Here is a 20,718-nt window from a genome sequence, read left to right as displayed (position 1 = left end):
CTAGCACTGTGTCTGACCGTAGATGAAGGGCAGCGTATTATACCGAAAATTAGTATTTTCATTGTTTTATTGACCAAGGACACCCGGAGCACGTGAAGAGAAATGTTTTATTCTGCATCTATAAAATGGTCGTCATTTATTGAATTTGTGAAAATCTTTGTGGAAGATTCAAAAGTAAAGTAAAATCCCATGGCCGTGACTTCAAATTGAGACTGTTTTCTGTAGCATATCCATTCTAAATGGAATAGCCCGTTATTTTATTCTCACTGATTGAAATATGGTCCCATTCACAATCAGCCCAATAAAATTAAGCACTGAGGTCACAAATGAATAAGATGGCATTGTGTCAGAAAGGAGCTTGTTCACTGACTTTTGTTGGCTAATAGAACCCTTTTGCTAATATTGGTCCTCTGTTAAGAGAGCACAATACAAAAGAGGAACTTGCTGAAGTTTTGAGCAGAGTCACGTGCTATGTTGCAACATCAGAGCTCCCAGCTAATGCAGAAAGACTGCAATTTAATTCTACCCATTCCCCGCTCCAGCTTATCAGCGAACAATGGCATAACGCAACTTTTTGAAAACGGTCTTGACCAAAGGATAACATCTTCCAACCACATTCAGAGGCTCTTTGAAATTTGGATGGGATTTATTTCGGGTTTTGAAGGCAGAACTCTAATTTTGAATTGCATAATGCCAGCATCGGCCCGAAAGCCAATGTCTCGATTTAGTAGATTTGTCACAAATCTAAACTATTGTTCGGTACACACATGTGGGTGTTTTTTTATTTATTTTTAATTATTGATCAAGCTAAACCCTTAACATCTTACCATGTTATCAGGTTACAGGGTGTATGAAAGGGTGAAATGTTGAAAATGGCTTGCTCTCTTTGACGATGCAATGTTAATGCGTGAACAAACCTGCCGTTTTGGCCGGGCTCCTGAGAAGTGATGTTTTGGGAGGTACGTGAATTTCTGTGCATGTGTGTCATTTTAGCACACTTTGACAACAGGTGATGGGCTGTCCTTGAATAATTTTCTGGCTGGTTTAAATGCAGTGTTACGTAGGATGGGTACAAATATCTGCTTGTCAAGCACTCAGAATGAATTAAATCAAACAATATGTGACTTTTAAGCCATTGCTGATTTACCCTAGATCACAGGTGTCAAAATGAAGGCCCGGGGGCCAGATCTGGCCCGCCATATCATTTTATGTGGCCCGCGAAAGCATGTCAAGTTCCATGATTCTTGCTAAAGTCTGAACCAAAATTTCAAATGATCATATGTAATCCACAATTACAGTCCTTATTCTTGACTTCTGATTCCAAAACAAGTTATCCATCAATTTGATGTGCACCGTGCATGTAATATGTGGAGGTGATTAAACATTGATATGGTTTCCCAAAATTCATTACGGCCCACCAAGGGAAACCGGAACTACAATGTGGCCCATGACAAAAATGAGTTTGACACCCCTGCCCTAGATTATTGGAGCGATTGTCTTTAAAAAAAAAAAATTATAACCTGCAAATTACAGCTGTCTACAAGTGGGTTAGGCATTTTGAGACTAATACCTCACAGCAACATATTGTTTAGTTAAAAAAAACAACAACAACAAAATCGGAGCTAGTTCATTTTGGCAACAGTGTCAACTTCTTACAATTTTGAACTATGACTTGAACTAGTTCATTTTTAAACATCTGAACTGAACTATGAAATACAATGTGTATAAGATGCACATTTGCAGCACAAGATATAGAACAATACAGTATGTTACTGTCTGAATTATTTTTTGTTAATTGCATTGATCAAGAGCCGTAGGGTGTCCGTAAATGACGAACAAAGTAACACATCACCACCCCCTAAATATGTCACGGGTCTCATATGTCTTGCCTACCCAAAAATAGATACGGTGGAAATGCAGACCACCTGGGCCATAGGCACTTTATATTCCTAAGAATTTATATTACCAGAAACTAAATGTTCTTGGGCTTGTGAGTGGAAAACTGGCTAATGATTACGTCATAATCCTACTTAGGTTTACCAAGCCCACGCTAGCCAAAATGGTCCCTTTTTTCCCATTATACTTGATAGATCTTCTTTTTCTCCCTCCCCCCAGGTTAGGAGTCTGGATGTCATCCTTGACAGCTCTCTATTTCAAGATACCATTAACATGACTCAGTCTGCATAATTTCATCAATACATACATCAATCATCTCTGTCCATTCCTCACCACCCACATCACTGATGTTCTTGTTCATAGCCTCTTCACTTCCTTCTTGGTTAACTGCAACACTCTACTGTAAAGTGTATCCATCAAGTCACTGCGCAAACAAAAGAGTCATCAGAACTCTGTTGGCCATTTTATAGCAATCTGCCTCCTCCATCACCATTAATGCAGGAGCTACGACAGGTCGGCAGTTGCTCAGCCTGTAATGAATTGGGCAGATATTTGAATCCCACGACAGGCAAACATTTTTTTCCCAAAATATAAAATGAAGGCAACTAGTTTCTGGAAAGATGCTACTTTCTTGCTGGCTTTGTTGATGTGCTCTTGAGCAAGACATTGTCCTCATCACTCTGCTCAAGTGGTGCAACATTCTTTCTGAACATCCTTCTTTCTTAATATAGAACCTATATAGAGAGTGGCTTACCTACCGGTATTTTCTTTGCTCACCAGGCACTGTTTCTACTTGTTTGTCAGTTATTCACCATTCGGACTTTCACAAGCAACAACTTTATTTTATACCAGAGTTTATGCACAAACGACGCTCGCATCGTATGAACCAGCTCGAAGCATTTGAGAAGAGGACATGTAGCAAAGTTATTCTCCTTTTTGACTGGTTCCGGCGGAGTGGGCTGTTTTCACATCTGAATGTTTTGGAGTTGTGTATATGTTTGATGTGTGTGTGTGTGTGTGGCTGGAGGACACACAGCAGATAGTTAAGTGTGTTTTTACAGTACCTATGTGCGCAGCGATTGGCCAGGACTGCAAGGTGGAGGTCCGCAATCCAAAAAGAAGGTCACATTTGCGATTTAAGTTCAATGCCAATCGTCGGATGTCTGTGGTCATCACAAATGATCCAAAATCCGAAAGTCCAAGTCAAATTTGCAGTTTCCAAGGTCAGATCGGGAGACGACCCTTCCAACCCTTTGATGACTTCCAACCCTACTGACCACAAGACATTTGACCCTGAGAACAACTTGGACCCGGACAATAACTTTTTCAAGACCGACCGACCGCGAGGGAGCCAGCGACGACCGACCGTGAGGGAGCCAGTGACGACCGCGAGGAAGCCAGCAACAACTGCAGGGAAGCCAGCGACCGCGAGGAAGCCGGGAGACAACCAGCCAGCAACCACCGCGAGGGAGCCAGCGACGACCGCAAGGGAGCCAGAGACGATCAAGAGGAAACCAGCGACGACTGCAGGGGAGCCAGTGACCGCGAGGGAGCCGGGAGACAGCGAGCCTGAGGGAGCCGGGAGACAACCAGCCAGCGCGCGTGAGAGAGCCGGGAGGCAGCCAGCCAGCAAGCGTGAGGGAGTCGGCGACGACCACAAGGGAGCCAGCGACCACGAGGGACCCAGGAGACGTCCAGCCAGCAATTTATATAAATTGTTTTTAAAATTGAGAACTGAAGAAGCAGAAAAAAAATATAAGACCTATAAAAATAAACTAGTAAATATTATAAGAACCAGTAAAAGAGATCATTATCATGCACTATTAGAGCAGAATAAAAGTAACACACAAGAAATATGGAAAATACTTAACCAAGTAATCAGAAATAGTCCTAAAAAAATGGATTATCCAGAGTATTTTATCAAAGGCAAAAATACTATTCTGGAAAAAACTGCAGAAATAGCAACTGAATTTAATGAGTATTTTGTCAACATCGGCAGCAACCTCTTTTCTTATCTTAATATAGACAACAAAGAATTTACTGTTGGGGTTTTCCTAGATCTAAAAAAAGCTTTTGACACAATAGATCACAGTATATTATTGAAAAAACTAGAAAGATATGGCATTAGAGGTGTAGCTTATAAATGGATAAAAAGTTATTTAGAAAACAGATATCAGTACGTGCAGCTCAACAATAAAAAAACGAATCAACTGAAAATCACTCATGGAGTTCCTCAGGGGTCAGTGCTTGGTCCAAAACTATTCATCTTATATATAAATGATATCTGCAAGGTCTCAAAACAATTTAAATAGGTACCAACTTATTTAAAAAACTCAAAAAAAGAACAAAGAAGTGTATCTATCTAAGGTGTTAATCTGTGGAATAATTTCGAAACGGACCTGAAAATGAGTAAATCGCTTGCTGAGTTCAAAAACAAATTTAAAAAAATAGTACAAACAACCTACATCAATCAGAGTTAAAATGATAAATTCTAAGCATTAAATATAATGATAAATCAGAACTAAGTTGATAAATAGAGAAAGGTATTGAAATATCCATTATGAATACAAGAGAAAATTGACACAAGAGTGCCAGGGTGTGGATGTATATAATCCCGATACAAACCAAAAGTTGTAAAAATATCACGGTTAAGGGTAAAGTATGAGCCTTAATGGAGACTTCTTTCTTCTTACTTTTTTTGTTTTCTGATTGATATAAAAATGATTTATTAGATATAAACACATAACGGGTAGGACTAGATACGTTTTTTACTTCTTCCTACTCCCTTGAACATAATAACTGTGTTGAATGAAGACTGATTTCTTTCTTTTTACTATTTTATCTACCTTATTTTCTGTCAAATTATTACTGTATATGTTTTATGTTCAATAAACAAACAAACAAAAAAAAAAAAAAGATCAACAAGACGTGAGGTCAGGAGAACAGGCAGGGTCAGAAATCAGGTAGTGTAGATCCAAAAACAGTTTCAGGCACTGAAAAAGGGCTAGCAAATTATGCAAATGACAATTTGGAGTGAAGGTGTAAGGCAGAGCTAGTTAAACAGAGCAGGGAACCGTTGAGAAGGATGACGCTGATAATGAGGTATGTCAAGCCGAGGCACAAGAAACAGCTCACAGGAATTGAGTCTTCAAAAGAAGAGTGAGCAGAACATTTCAGACTTTACAAAGCAGATTTCGAAAAACGCTGTGAAGCCAGCAGCGCTTAAGCAACCAGCACTGCGCTTTCTGATGACGCGCTTCTTATGAAAGTCAGTTTTGATGCATGACTACTTCTGACTACTTCATAACTTCTGACCAGAGGTGGCAAATCCAGATCTACAAAGTAAAAAAAAAAATCCTCTCACTTGTTGCGAAAGCCAAACCGTAGCAGGGTTTTTACTTTCTGGACCTGGATTGGCCAACCTCTGCTTCTGACGCCAACTCACTGATCATAAACCACTCTGGTAAAACGGACTATGGCTAATTGTAATATGATTTTTTGAACGCACGTGTATTTGAATGACACTACCTATGGGGCATTGATGCACTGCTACTGACTGATGGATAGTATAACATCAAAATAGAGGAAAATCTTGTAGGTTGTAGAACATTCTGTAAAAGAATAAAACATACAAACATGTAATTTACAAAGATGTAAAAAAAGATAAAAGCATGCTGAAATAAGACAAAAAACAAAAACAGCCAGATGAGCACTTAGTGAACACAAGCACAGTTTTTTTTTGTTTTTTTTTTAAAAATCCAATTTCTGTCTCGAGCTTGGGCTCTTTCAAAGCATGGAGGATCATTGTGTCTTCACAGCTGGTATCATGCTTGGCAGGGATGACCTGAAGCCAAATGGTGCACATGGCAAGAGGGACAGTGAGGCAGGTCATGTCAATGATTGAGAAGTAATATGGCCATTTCATGTTTTACCCTGCCAGTAACGATGATGATTGGAGGAAATACCCTCAAGTTACCAGAATTACCAGAAAGGTTTCGAATAACAAAGTGTCTCTCCTCAGGTTATCGTTTGGTGACGAAAACAAAGCCTGATAAAACGCCTTTCTCTGTTTGTAAAACACAAACATTCTTCTGTGTTTTCACATCGACTGCTCTTTGTCGAAGTTTACTAAACAAAGCGTTAGCGGTGGTTTCAGAAAACAGAGCAATGTAGAGTAGGTTTTACACCATCAGAATTTTGGAGCCGATCACCGATTTTTAAAAATAATGACAACCGATCACAGATCCAAACAGAGGATGGACCAATCTAGCCAGTCTATTAACACAACTTTTTTTTTTTTAAACAACAGCTGGTGCCCTGTACGTACTCGTTCCTTACACGAGGATTATCATGGAAATTCAAATTCGGAGGAAACATACCTGTTAAATTTAAACATACCAGTAAATTCTGTAGTCCTGAAAAATGGAATTGTTTACAATATACCAGGCAGCCATTTTCCATTTGAGGAAGACAAGCTTTCAGCCTCATGGATCGATCCACGGCAGCCCAGAGGTCCAGTGGTTCGCGCGTCGACCTCACAGTGCAGAGGTACCGGGGTCAATTCCAGCTCCGGCCTCCCTGTGTTCTCCCCGGGCCTATGTGGTTTTTCTCCAGGTACTCTGGTTTCCTCCCACATTCCAAAAACATGCATGGCACGCTGATTGAACACTCTAAATCAGGGGTTGCCAACCAGTCAGAGACGAAAAGCCAATTTTTTTACTGAGTTACTGCAAAGAGCCAAATCACACCCTTCCTCGCGCACGCGCGTGGGCACACACACAAACACACTTTTTTGGCCAAAGATCGACTTTTGAAATGACCAACTTCTCACGAACGACCAGATCGCGCACGTGCAAGCATACACACACACGCACACACACACACACATGCGCACATACGCACGCACACCAAATCTTTTTTTCCCCATGCATTTCCTCCTCCCACCCCTTGCGGTCGACTTGGGACCAGTTTGCTGGCTCCCGGTCGATTCTGATCGACGTATTGGGCACTGCTGCCTTAAAATCAGAGGTAATTCACTGACTAGCTTAGCACTTAGCGCAGTTGTTTGCGCATGAGCGGTGATGCAGTCATCTGATTGGTTGCTCTCTATGTCAATCAAGCACGGGATTGATGATTGGCTGACGGAGTACGTTCTGTGAAGTTGGCACCTTGTTTGAATGGCATCGCCGCTGGCAAAGCATTTTCGACGCTTGTCGTGTGAGAGCCCGGGAGCCGCATTGAACCAGCCAAAGAGCCGCATGCGGCTCGTGAGCCGCGGGTTGGCCACCCCTGCTCTAAATTGTCCCTAGGTGTGAGTGTGAGCGTGGATGGTTGTTGTCTGTGTGCCCTGCAATTGGCTGGCAACCAGTTCCGGGTGTACCCCGCCTACTGCCTGAAGACAGCTGGGATAGGCTCCAGCACCCCCCACCACACGACCTTTGTGAGGATATGCGGGTCGGAAAATGAATGGATGGATGGATGGATCGATCCACTATTTTCTAAGCTATTTGTCAGTATAACAAGCACGAAGCTGACCTGATTCCTCCAGAGAAAATGGCCATTTGTCCGATGTTCCTTCAAGCCAAGACCATATTAAACCTTGTCAGTGGATGGTTCCCAAGGCTACGATATACAAGTTATATTTTGCACCCACAGAGCAAACATAAACAAACACCACCCTCGGTCTTGATTTTCTAAACGGAACAAATCTTGTTTCCTGCGGTCGTCTAAGATCTCACAGTTGAAGATTTCAACAGATTTTAGCAGCATTATGTCTTTCAAGCTATGCAAAACATTTCAGGGGAGAGCATGAACTGCTATGCTGCATGTCAACCGACATCAAGAAATCTCAGTGAGCGATGGTGGTGCAATGGCAGAGACATCAGCTCCTCTGAAACCCCAGGGTACCTCCCGAGGCCCCAGTTCACGGAGCATTAGAAGAATAGGTTTGTGCCTGTTAACTTTTTCTTGAGCTTTTTATAACATCCATGCATGCTATGATGCGTATTTGGTCATGATGGAAAAATAGCGAAATACATGAAATTTGCAATCCTTGGTTTCTCCATTCATCAGATGGATATATTTCATTTTATTGTGCCTGAAATAACTTGCGGGCGCTACAAACCTGATGATCCCATTCCTTCTCTTTCTCAGGGTATTGTTTGCAGTTGGAAACTTTTCCAGGAAAAGACAGCTGAGAAAGGCAAATGTGTGCACCTCACAACCTTCCAATGAAGTGAACCCCCCTGTAAATGTATTCTGGAGGCTGATTCTCTCCACTTATGCATATCCTTTTCTTAAAAATGCAGGTGGGGAAGACAGTGTCAAAAAAGACTCAGAGGAGTTTGCTACAATGCCAATGTGAGGCTGTCAATTTTTAAACGTATGCAATTTTTTTGATGCCCTCGAAAGAAAATGAGATCCCATGACGCTATGGCATCTTATCAGATTTTCTCAAAATGTACCCCACTTACCCGGATCAAAGAGGCAAGTTCTTTTCATTGTGCACTGGGCAGGGTGGTTAGTCGTGGATTTGGAATCCGCACAAGACTTTCCAAGCAGTACAGCATTCATTGTGCCACCATAGAAAAATGACATCTGGCACGTCACAGCTTCTCACCATTTACAGTTAGTGCAATCCCATTTTCCCAAAGTAGATCAGGATAATCCTTTGCTGAAAGAACAGAAAATGTAACTCTGGACATGGTTAGAGGGCTGTAATCATTTTATGCTGCTACAAAACTCTGGTGACTTGAAGTTTATAGCTGACCAATTATCTGTTCTGTCACCAGACCAGGCATTCGCAAGATGTGGGCTTACCGAATCCGACCGTGGTCATAGCATTACATATTGCAAAGCACAGGTGGTGATTCTTCCAAATGTTGGTTAGGAGGACATCGGAGCAGTCTTTTTAAAACCTGTATGTAAGATGGCCACAAACGAGAACCGGGATCATCATGGCTGAAAAGAGTGTGGAATCTAACTTTTCCTCATTGCTTCAACCTGGAGGCGGATAATTGTAACTGATTTTGGTAGTAAAAAGTCATAAATTAGATAAGTAGGTGGCACAACTTGTTAGCACGTCTGCACATCTGCCTCACAATACCAAGGTCCGGGGTTTGATTCTGGGCTCTGGCATTCCTGTGTGCTTTGCATGTTGTCCTTGTGCCTGTGTGGGTTTTCTTTGGGTATTCCAGCCTTACGTACATGACTGTTCAACTTTTCTTTGTAAAATTTATTTCAGATAAATATGTCCTTCACTGAATACAGCCTAAACTGTGAATATCAGTTACAAATTCTTGATTTCTTCCGCGCTGCCTGCTTTCAAACTGTTTGGAGGACACACCACAGAAAGTTACCCCACCTCCCGAAATTATCCACTTGTTGTGCCCAGGGCTCAAATAAACAACCGGGCGGACGGGGTATCTGTCTTTTTTTTTTCTGTAACTCAAATCAAATACATTAAAAAAACAGGAATTCAAATACGATGGTACATGTATTCTGTTACTCCCTAAGCCTGCACATAACAAGTAGGTCAAATGTGGGTTTTACTTAAGAGTGTAGTGTAACAAGAGGGGTAGGTCAAGCATTCTGGTATGAGCCAATAAATGTAGGTCTTGTTATTAAATATCTAATAGTGGCCAACAGATGTTGAGATCAGTGAGAAAATTCTCTGTGGATATTACGGGACATTTTTAGATCAGTGTTGTACTGTATGTCATCAAAAGATGGAACAATTTTATACTGGCCTTGTTTAGACTGCCAGACAAAATCCAATTTTTAGCCCATCCTGATGACCCTTTTGTAGTCTAAACAGTTACAAATAGTTTCATATCGGAGTTGGTCTCAATCTGAACAGCTCCTAACACACCAATCGATCTTGAGTGTCTGTGAAGTCACTTTACACGACGCAAGAACTAATGCGCCAGAACAGAGAGCGGCAATCGAAATGCAGAGTGGTAAAGAATGGAGCACATTGAAGAAATTGGAAAAAGCCGTCCCTCACGGAGGAGGAACCTCGTTGCCTTATCGGTTTGTGTGGAGATAAACAAGCCGTACAAGCAAAGCTCAAGGGCATGCACAGTATAGAAACAAGTCTATTCATGAAAGTATTTTGTGCGTTTACACTGTCACAATTAAATGACATCAAACACCACACGTGCTGGATGACGCCTCCGTTCTGACATCGTTGCTACGGCAACCTCTGAGATTGGTCAATGACGTGGCCTTTTCTGAACAGCTTTTGTGTACCTGACACTTTAGATTATAATTATCATTTGGATGAGTGACTGGAATAGTCTGAACAAGGGCATAATTAATCATATATTTTGATCCCAATAGTTTTTTTTTCCCTTTTTGTCTGTTTCAAATTACCCAGTACCAAATGGTGGTAGTATACAGTACTGTATACACAACAATACACAAGCTGAACTGTCACACAGGAGCTTGGTGGTGTTCTGTCATTATTTATTTTTCTATTTTTTTTCCTCCTCAAAATATCTTCCAGTATTTAGTCCATGTTTGCGTAAAATGTTCAACGGGCCTGCTACCGATTGCAGATCTTTTAACTGCACTTCATTGCTTAATTATTGCAAAAGAAATAATAATTTTAATGCGTCATTGAACAAATCATTACCGTTCATCAACACTTCTTTAGGACCGTCAATTTTTTTTTTGTTCTTCTTGGACGATGGTGCATCAGCTACAGCCAATTTGCCATGAAGAGCATAGTTACGGACGCACAGCACACATGCACGCACACACAAACACACACACACGATATGGTGACTAAGAGGTATACATGTCAGCCAGCTTCCTTTGCCAGCCAGGAAAAGGAGAACGGGAAGCAAGAATGTTGACATGTCTGGTGAGGGGATTGAGTTTTTTCCACCTGTTCAACTGTCAACCAAGATTGCATTTAGCAGCCAATGCAACAACAGGTCTTCAAATTGACGAGCAATGTTCCGACTTTTTTTTTTTCTTCATCGGAGAAGACCTGCTCTCACCAGCCCCTGTGTAGTCATCCCATGTGTGTTTCGGTCAATCAGTGAAACAGGAGTGAAATTTGTGCATTGTTGCTCAAGTAGACCCTTAAGCCAAAGCCAGCTCGTTGGCCAGTATATTCATGACTAGTCACAAAAACACTGATTGCTCTTTGGCCAATTAAATGCTAATAGCCTTCCCCCACTCGATAATCAATTATGTATACTGTAATGCCCCCAGGAGATCAACTTGACTCTTGAACCTAAAGATAAAGGAGGTTAATGTGATTCCACTTTTTATTTTATTTTATTTTTTTACCTAATATAACCATCAGTGTGTCAATTTTAGTAGCACTTACTTCACTAATCAATAAATTAGACTGACCGGCTTTAAAAAGGAATAATTGCGTGACAAAGAGGCTTCTGTCTTGAGAAAAATTATAGATGCTACATTTTTTTCAAGTCATGAGGTGTTCTTAATCAATCCACGGCATGCTTGTGTATTTTTCCCCCGATAGCCAGAAGCTGGCTCTCAGGGTGTAGAATGTTACGTCTCCAAATAGATGCAAGTTCCGACGAGATGTAGTCGGCCTCACCTTCACAAGCTGTGTGTGAGGGCAAGACTGTGTGCGTGAAGGCTGTGTATCAATCCTCACGAGAGAGGTTTGACTCTTTTCCACTCAAGAGTGGTGAGAGACATAGTAGAGCAGGTTTGGGCATTTTTATTGCCCCCCTGACTTAGTGCCTGTACATTGAGGTTCACTCTAGTCACTAGTCACTAGGGTGTCCAAGCTACGGCCCGGGGGCCAACTGTGACCCGCAGGTTTGTTTTTATTGGCCCAGAGCAAATTCTGAACATATAGTTGAATATGGCCCGCACATGGTGCTTGAGCTCAACTCTGTTGAACTTCTCAGTTTCAACACTAGATGGAGCCATTAACAGAAAAGGTGCTTCTCCACTAGACAAAATTAAGCTAAGAAAAACATTTACCACGAGTCACCAGAAATGGCAGCACCGAAGAAATGAAAGATAGCAAGTGAGTGCAGAAGATTTCAAACACGGTGGGAAAATTTATATTTCTTCAAAGAAATCAACAGAAAGCGTGTCTGTTTGATTTGCAATGAAGATGTTGCCGTGATGAAGGAGTATAATGTCCTTCGGCACTATGAGACCAAGCATCAGAGCTACGCATCGTACACAGGTGCCGAACGAGCACAGAAATTGGCATCTGGCCTGCAAGATCAGCAACAGGTTTTTTTTTCGTGCTAACAAAATACAGGAAAATGCCATAGCAGCAAGCTATGAAGTCGCTCAACTTGTTGCCCAGCATGCCAAACCGTTCTCAGACGGTGATTTCATAAAGCAGTGCCTCATCAAAGTCACAGAAGTAATGTGCCCGGAAAAAGTGTAGGATTTCAACAACGTGAGCTTATCTAGAAATACAGTGGTGCGGAGAATCGAGGACTTGTCAGCCAACCTGAAATTTTAGCTGAGAGACAAAGGTTGTGCTTTAGATTTTTACTCGATAGCAAGCCATGAGAGCACGGACGCCACAGACACTGCACAGCTGTTAATTTTTTTGCAGGGGAGGCGATGACAATTTTTGCTGTACGGAGGAGCTCCTTGATATGATGAGCCTAAAAGGCACAACGACGAGTGGAAATATTTTTGAAGCTGTGTCAGAGGCAGTTAAAAAGATGGGGCTTAAATGGGACAAGCTCTGTGGAGTAACAACGGACGGAGCTCCAGCCATGACGGGTGAGCGCAAAGGAATGGCATCCATGGTGTGCGCCAAGGTAAAACAGAGCGGAGGTGAGGCTGTTAGGCTGCACTGTATAATCCACCAAGAAGCACTGTGTGCTAAGACTGTCTAGCTGGGCGATGTGATGAACACTGTTGTAAAAACTGTCAACATAATTCGAGCTAGAGGACTGGACAACAGGGAATTTCAAGCTTTCTTATCTGATGTGGATGCTGAATACGGGGATGTACTCAAACCACTCTGTGTGGCTCAGCCGCGGCTCTGTGCTGCAGCGGGGGGGTTTTCCGCTGAGATCAGAAAGTTTTTGAAAGAGAAGGGCCGACCTCTTCATGAACTTAGTGACCCTCTATGGCTGGCAGACCTGGCATTTTTAGTTGATCTCACTCATCATCTGAATACACTGAACAAGAACCTACAAGGCAAAGAACAGCTGGTGTCACACCTGTATGCGCACATGAAAGCCTTCTGTGTAAAGCTCCGCCTGTTTCAGACACAACTACAAAGCTTTAATGCTGCAGATTTCCCTGTGCTGTCTGAAATCAAGTCTGCTTTTCCAAAGGCAGACCTTTCTGCTCAAAATGAGAAATATGTGTCTGTGATTCCATCTCTCGTGACAGAATTCAACCAGCGTTTTCAAGATTTTTCTGTCATTGAAAAACAAATCAAGCTGTTCTCGACCCCCTTCCAGGTGGATGCAGAAGAAGTGGAAGAGAGTCTGCAATTAGAACTGATTGAAATGCAATGGGATGATTCTCTAAAGCGTCAACATCAGCTTCTCTCCCTCCTTGACCTCTATCAGAGTTTGGAGAATGCCAAGTTTCCTCTGATGAGACGCAAAAACAATGATGAGCCTGTTCAGCTCATACATATACATATCATACACATACATATGTGAACAAACATTTTTTCTGTTAAATCAGAACAAAAGCAGACTGAGATCCAGAATGACTGATAGCCATCTCTGTGAAGTCCTTTGTGTCTCAACCACTAAACTTTCCCCTGACATCCCAGCCGTCCTTCAATCCAAAGGACAGCATCACTGCTCCAACTGAGAGCAATGTTCTTCACATTACAGGTGAGTAAGAATTACACACAGTAATCATGTGTCAAAATGCCACCTCTAGTGTGTGGCCCGAGCCTATGCTTATTTTTCAGACTTTGGCCCTCACCAAAAAAACCTTGGACACCCCAGCTCTAGTGGATGAGAAGGTAGCCTTCCTCTGCCTTTGGGTTTGGGAGTAGGTCCTGACTATTTTTTGCACTAAAAAGCAGTTCAGAGTAGCCATCCTTTTTGGAATCCATGGAAGGAGTGCTAGAGAGTGCTCCTTCTGGGGACTCCAATGCTCACATCAGCAGTGACAGTGAGGGGCATATTTGGGAGGAGCGGCCACCCTGATCAGAACCGGAGCGGGGTTCTGTTACTGGACTTCTGTGCTCATTACGGATTGTTCAGAATGAACACCAAGTTCAAACTTAACGGTGTCCATATGTGCACTTGGCATCAGGTCACCCTATGCCGCAGTTTGGTGATCGACTTTGTGATTGGGTCATCGGGTTTGCAGCCGCAAGTCTTGGGTGAAGAGACCAGCGGTGCTATTTTCACAATACAGTCCTAAGTTTTGATTTTAACTTTGGAGATAGACACAGTGTAAATATTCTCAAAATGACATAACACTTGAATTGTTCATCTTATTTGGATTTATTTGTTAATCAATTTAGCTTTGCAAAAGGACCATACAACCTTTTCAGAAATGAATGAGTTCAAAGCGAAACTCATATTTCTGCTTCAAATTCCCTCACTGAAAATGTTTCTCGATAAGAAAATACATTTTGCTGCACGATCTGTTCTTTAAATAAATAAATAAACTTGATTATATAAAAATTGAGAACTTACGGTTCATTGGTTATATTGTCATAATTCTCAACTGGTGGGTCGGGACACAAAAATGGGTCATGGACCACTTTTGGGTGGGTTGCAGACAGCTGGAAAAAAAAAATCACGTATATTTGTATTCAGACAATGTGTGTGTGTGTGTGTGTGTGCATACATCAAGTACAGTATTCTTTCACTTTTCAAGTTACTTGCCATTAGTTCTGCTGAAAAATTACAAAGTAATACATACATTTGTCAGCTCTAGTCCTGATTGGTATGATGCTCTCTTACAAGGCTGCTCCAGTATTCATTAAAGAATCTCCAACAGTTACAACATGCAGCTCCAGCTCCAGCTCAAGTACCATGGACCCTCTTTTCGTTCCCCAGCAGAAAATGCAGTTTGTGCATAGTGGGGCGTTAGCGCCATTGTCTGCCGGCTAATCGTAGTAGCATCCCTCATTTGTATTAAAATCAGGGCAGTCGGAGCACAGTACCTCAGTAGACTTGCTGGGGTCTGTGCATGACATTGTCAGGTCCATTACTATAATCACCATATACCGTACATATATCAAGTGTATGATGCATGCTTCAAATGCAAGTCAAATACAAAGACAACACTGTTACTCAAAGTAAAAATTTCAGATTCATGGACATTGATCTCCGTCCCAAGCACTTTCTGCGCCCCAGCGGATTGCATATTGGGCCTTTGATGACGTATAAGTCGGATGTGTACCGATAAGTGTTCATACTGCAGATGCATCGCATACATATCCTAAAGGTTACCAGGTCAGACTTGAAAAAAATTGGAATGGGACTGTTCATACTACATGAAAAAAAAAAAAGATACGTGGAGCATATGGGGCAAATAGGCGGCCCTGTGGTCCAGTGATTAGCATGTCGACCACACACTGCAGAGGTCCCGGCTCCGGCCTTCCTGTGTGGAGTTGGCATGTTCTCCCCGGGCCTGCGTGGGTTTTCTCCAGGTTCTCCGGTTTCCTCCCACATTCCAACAACATCCATGGCAGGCTGATTGAACACTCCAAATTGTCCCAAGGTGTGAGTGTGAGCGCGGATGGTTGTTCGTCTCTGTGTGCCCTGCGATTGGCTGGCAACCGGTTCAGGGTGTCCCCCGCCTATTGCCAGAAGACAGCTGGGATAGGCTCCAGGACACCTCGCGACCCTTGTGAGGATTAAGCGGATCAGAGAATGGATGGATGGATGGATGGATGGATGGATATGGGGCAAATTAAAAAAAAAAAATTGGAATTGAGCTGCAGTCTGACCAGAGCCTTATTATCCAAAGTGTCAGACATGATTGATGTGGGAGATCCTGTCAAACAGAGCACCTTATCCGTATTCAAGTGTTGGACGCTGATGGACCAATGGCTTGAATTGATGGGCAGCTATGTTTCTCTGCTGAATGTCAGATCCGAATCTGTCAACACACCAAGGTTTCGAACTTGGTCTTTAGTTTTTAAAGACAGTGATTCCAAGCAACACCACTTCTCTTTTCTTTATTGCCGACTACCTCGGTTTTGTTTTGGTTTAGTTGGAAGAAACGTTCATTAATCCAGTAATTAATTTGTTTTAGACAGCGACACAGCACCTTCATTGAACTGTTGTCTTTTGGCAACATTGATAGATATGCCTGATAGCCAACAAAAAAATTGACCCAAGAGTAGCATACAGGGTGAACAAACACAGTCCAAGGACTGACTCTTGCGGGACCCCACATGTGGTGGCCATTCGATCAGATTGAAAATTTGCAATGGTTATTTCAAGCATTATTTTGTACAATTTTCTCTCTGGACACTTACCTGTATTAATTTGGTTTCCAGCCAATTGCATGGCATAGATTCCCACCAGAACGTTGTTAAGAAACCACAATCAGATATCCAAACCAATGGTTGTGATAGATATTGCCATAATAATGATTAACAACCATTGTTTAATATACAGTATTTGACACTGTTTAATAAATAAATGTGTTTTTCTCATTGACGATGAACCAAAAATAGATTGCCAAGGCAGCAGGTAAACTTCGAAAAATGGAATCTTCGAAATATGGGGACAGCACCACATATTTTCCAACTGTTGCCACATGAAGACTTTCATTACATGCACTTGGCTGCACCGACACTTCTGGCACTTATCCTGCCTCCACAAAGCTGGTGAGGTGTAAATTTTAATATATTGCCTCAGTTGGCTTGATAGACATCGCTGGCTTATAGTAGACAGTACAATATGTACACATGCATCCTTAATTTAATTACTAACTGTCAAAACAATGTTTTACATTGGGAAGTAATTAGTCCCTGCATGACTGGTGAGCATTCCGGCGTGTACAACATCTCTCACTCATAAGTCAGCCACAAAGGCCTTCGAAGTTCCTCTGAGTCTGAACAGCCCAAGTAGTAAACAAAACAATGAAATGAATTGAATAGTTCTTATTTATGTAAGACAAAATAAATGTTCAGATCCCGTCAAGGTAAACAACGATTTAAGTCCTAAAGCGCACGACTGTGGAACTTCCAATGTCAAACAAATGAGATGTGGCGCACTTTGGAGTTCAACCAACATTTGATTTAAAAATAAACCTCATAAGTCACTTGCAAGTTGAAAACATGATCGTGTGATGTCATGTGAGATGCCACCCAATCGTGTTTGGCTTTCAACCCACTAGGAAGCTAAAGATAAATTGTGTACATTTTCTGCTTTTTCTTGGACTTTTTGTATTTTTGTGACACCCCCACAGGACACCAATAATATCAATGTGCAAATATTCCCGTTAGCTCTTCAAAGGTCTCTTCGCACGATTGTGTGATCCTGAGTGAATTTTGAAATGTTCTTTAAAAAAAAAAATGCTAGGACAGTTAATAAATAGGTTTTATGATGAATAGTCTAACCTTGGAACAGAGTCATTCAATTTTCAAAAGTGCTTTGAAATTAGACCTTGGAAATCAACAAGCATCGAGGAATGGAGGTCGATAAACTTGTGAGCAGGGCCAATGCTAGTTAATGAACAAAATATAGCTGTGGCTGTTGGTACTGTCTTAGATAAAGCTGATTCATCTGGTTGAAATGCAGATTTCATGGAAATGAAGGGAATTTGATGATAAGTGAAGAGAGGCTAAGCCTCAATTTCTGAAACTAATCCTGAACTATTGGCGAGGATACTGGAGTGAAACCTTTCCATTCAACCAGACACCAGCATTTCTTTTGGCAAGAGACCTTTGCAAAATCAGGCCAGCTGTTCGAGTGAAGAGCTAAAGACTCAAATGAATGTTAATGCTATGAAACTGGACTCTTGAATTTTCTTTCCATTGCACCTCAACTTTCTCTTTCTCTGCCTCTCAGACTGAATTGATTTGAGGATTCCAAAATGGTGGGGGAGCCTGTTTCAAGTCACCTGGAGCACAATATGGCCTGGATGCTACTTGATGCATTAACTGTGAAAAGCAGCTTTAAAATGATGTTGTGCTATCTGCCGAAATGTTTGAAGTGTGATGGATGTACAGTTGGAAGCGCTAAGCTCATAAAAATGCATAGAATTGAAGATATATGTGGTGTGCAGTGCACAGTTTGTCATAACTTAACACAGTAATGTTTTGTAATGGCTGCAACTGAAAACAAGTGATTTATCAGGCAGTGACAAAAAAAAAAAAAAGGATTTTTTTCCCACTAAACTGTGGTGAAACAATGTCACCCTTGCTTTAACTCACTGAACACTTCATAATTGCCCTGAATCAGTATAGAATCACTTCGCTTATCCAGTGAATAATAACATAACACCACTTGCGTAAAAATCAAGCACTTGTGCATTCCCCTTTAAAGCTGTAACTAACTTAATGTGTTTTATTGTTTTTGTTCCTGATTGTAAAGTGTCCTTGCGTGTCTTGAAAGGCGCTTATAAATAAAATGTATTATTATTATTATTATTATTATTATTATAATGTCCTCTCCGGGAGCCGTCACCTTACCGTGGTGGAGGGGTTTGTGTGTCCCAATGATCCTAGGAGCTAAGTTGTCTGGGGCTTTATGCCCCTGGCAGGGTCACCCATGGCAAACAGGTCCTAGGTGAGGGACCAGACAAAGCACGGCTCACAAAACCCCTTATGACAGACAAAATCGATGGCACTCAGTTTCCCTTGCCCGGACGCGGGTCACCGGGGCCCCCCTCTGGAGCCAGGCCTGGAGGTGGGGCTCGTTGGCGAGCGCCTGGTGGCCGGGCCTACACCCATGGGGCCCGGCCGGGCTCAGCCCGAAGAGGCAACGTGGGTCCTCCTTCTCATGGTCTCACCACCCGTGGGAGGGGTCAAAGGGGTCGGGTGCAATGCGAGCTGGGCGGCAGCCAAAGGCGGGGACCCTGGCGGTCCGATCCTCGGCTGCAGAAGCTAGCTCTTGGGACATGGAATGTCACCTCTCTGGCAGGGAAGGAGCCCGAGCTGGTGTGTGAGGTAGAGAAGTTCCGACTGGATATAGTCGGACTTGCCTCCACACACAGCCTGGGTTCTGGTACTAGTTCTCTCGAGAGGGGTTGGACTCTCTTCCACTCTGGAGTTGCTCATGGTGAGAGGCGCAGAGCAGGTGTGGGCATACTCATTGCACCCCGGCTCAGTGCCTGTACATTGGGGTTCACACCGGTAGACGAGAGGGTTGCTTCCCTCCGCCTTCGGGTGGGGGGACGGGTCCTGACTGTTGTTTGTGCATATGCACCAAACGGCAGCTCAGCATACCCACCCTTTTTGGAGTCCTTGGAGGGTGTGCTGGAGAGTACTCCTGCTGGGGACTCCCTTGTTCTGCTGGGGGACTTCAATGCTCACGTGGGCAATGACAGTGAGACCTGGAGGGGCGTGATTGGGAGGAACGGCCCCCCCGATCAGAACTCGAGTGGTGTTTTGTTATTGGACTTCTGTGCTCGTCACGGACTGTCCATAACGAACACCTTGTTCAAACATAAGGGTGTCCATATGTGCACTTGGCACCAGGACACCCTGGGCCGTAGTTCGATGATCGACCTTGTGGTTGTATCATCGGATTTGCGGCCGCATGTTTTGGACACTCGGGTGAAGAGAGGGGCGGAGCTGTCAACTGATCACCACCTGGTGGTGAGTAGGCTCCGATGGTGGGGAAAGATGCCGGTCCGTCCTGGCAGACCCAAACGTATTGTGAGGGTTTGTTGGGAGCGTTTGGCGGAATCCCCTGTCAGAAGGAGTTTCAACTCCCACCTCCGACAGAGCTTTTCCCATGTTCCGGGGGAGACGGGGGACATTGAGTCCGAGTGGACCATGTTCCGTGCCTCTATTGTTGAGGCGGCCAATCTGAGTTGTGGCCGTAAAGTGGTTGGTGCCTGTCGTGGCGGCAACCCTCGTACTCGCTGGTGGACACCAGCAGTAAGGGATGCCGTCAAGCTGAAGAAGGAGTCCTATCGAGCCTTTATGGCCTGTGGGACCCCAGAGGCAGCTGACGGGTATCGACTGGCCAAGCGGAACGCAGCTTCGGTGGTCGCCGAGGCAAAAACCCGAGCGTGGGAAGAGTTCGGTGAGACCATGGAAGCCGACTTCCGGACGGCTTCGAGGAAATTCTGGTCCACCATCCGACGTCTCAGGAGGGGGAAGCAGTGCACCACTAACACTGTGTACAGTGGGGATGGGGCACTGCTGACTTCGACTCGGGACGTTGTGAACCGGTGGGCAGAGTACTTCGAAGACCTCCTCAACTCCACCAACACGTCTTCCTTGGAGGAAGCAGAGTCTGAGGACCCTGAGGTGGGCTCTCCTATCTCTGTGGTTGAAGTCACCGATGTGGTTAAAAAGCTCCTCGGTGGCAGGGCCCCAGGGGTGGATGAGATCCGCCCGGAGTTCCTCAGGGCTCTGGATGTTGTGGGGCTGTCCTGGTTGACACGCCTCTGCAACATCGCGTGGTCAACGGGGAGAGTGCCTCTGGATTGGCAGACCGGGGTGGTAGTCCCTCTTTTTAAAAAGGGGGACCGGAGGGTGTGTTCCAACTACAGAGGGATCACACTCCTCAGCCTCCCTGGTAAGGTCTATTCAGGGGTGCTGGAGAGGAGGGTCCGTCAGGAAGTCGAGCCTCAGATTGAGGAGGAGCAGTGTGGTTTTCGTCCCGGCCGTGGAACAGTGGACCAGCTCTACACCCTTAGCAGGGTCCTCGAGGGTATGTGGGAATTCGCCCAACCAGTCTACAT

At 43.5% G+C, this 20,718-nt stretch overlaps 1 long non-coding RNA gene across 1 annotated transcript; it reads left to right on the top strand.

Annotated features, from left to right (window-relative positions):
- Positions 1-12,246: 12,246 nt before the first annotated feature.
- LOC147195962 (uncharacterized) lies at positions 12,247-18,073 on the top strand. The gene is made up of 2 exons (XR_015102701.1): positions 12,247-13,715; positions 17,871-18,073. It is a non-coding gene; the product is annotated as an uncharacterized LOC147195962 (long non-coding RNA).
- Positions 18,074-20,718: the final 2,645 nt, after the last annotated feature.

This window comes from Hippocampus guttulatus, chromosome 13, assembly GCF_054856545.1.
Source record: "Hippocampus guttulatus isolate MCC_2025c chromosome 13, RoL_Hgut_1.0, whole genome shotgun sequence".
NCBI lineage: Eukaryota > Metazoa > Chordata > Actinopteri > Syngnathiformes > Syngnathidae > Hippocampus > Hippocampus guttulatus.
Note: the sequence above shows the minus strand (reverse complement) of the source record. Positions and strands in the feature narration are given on the sequence as shown.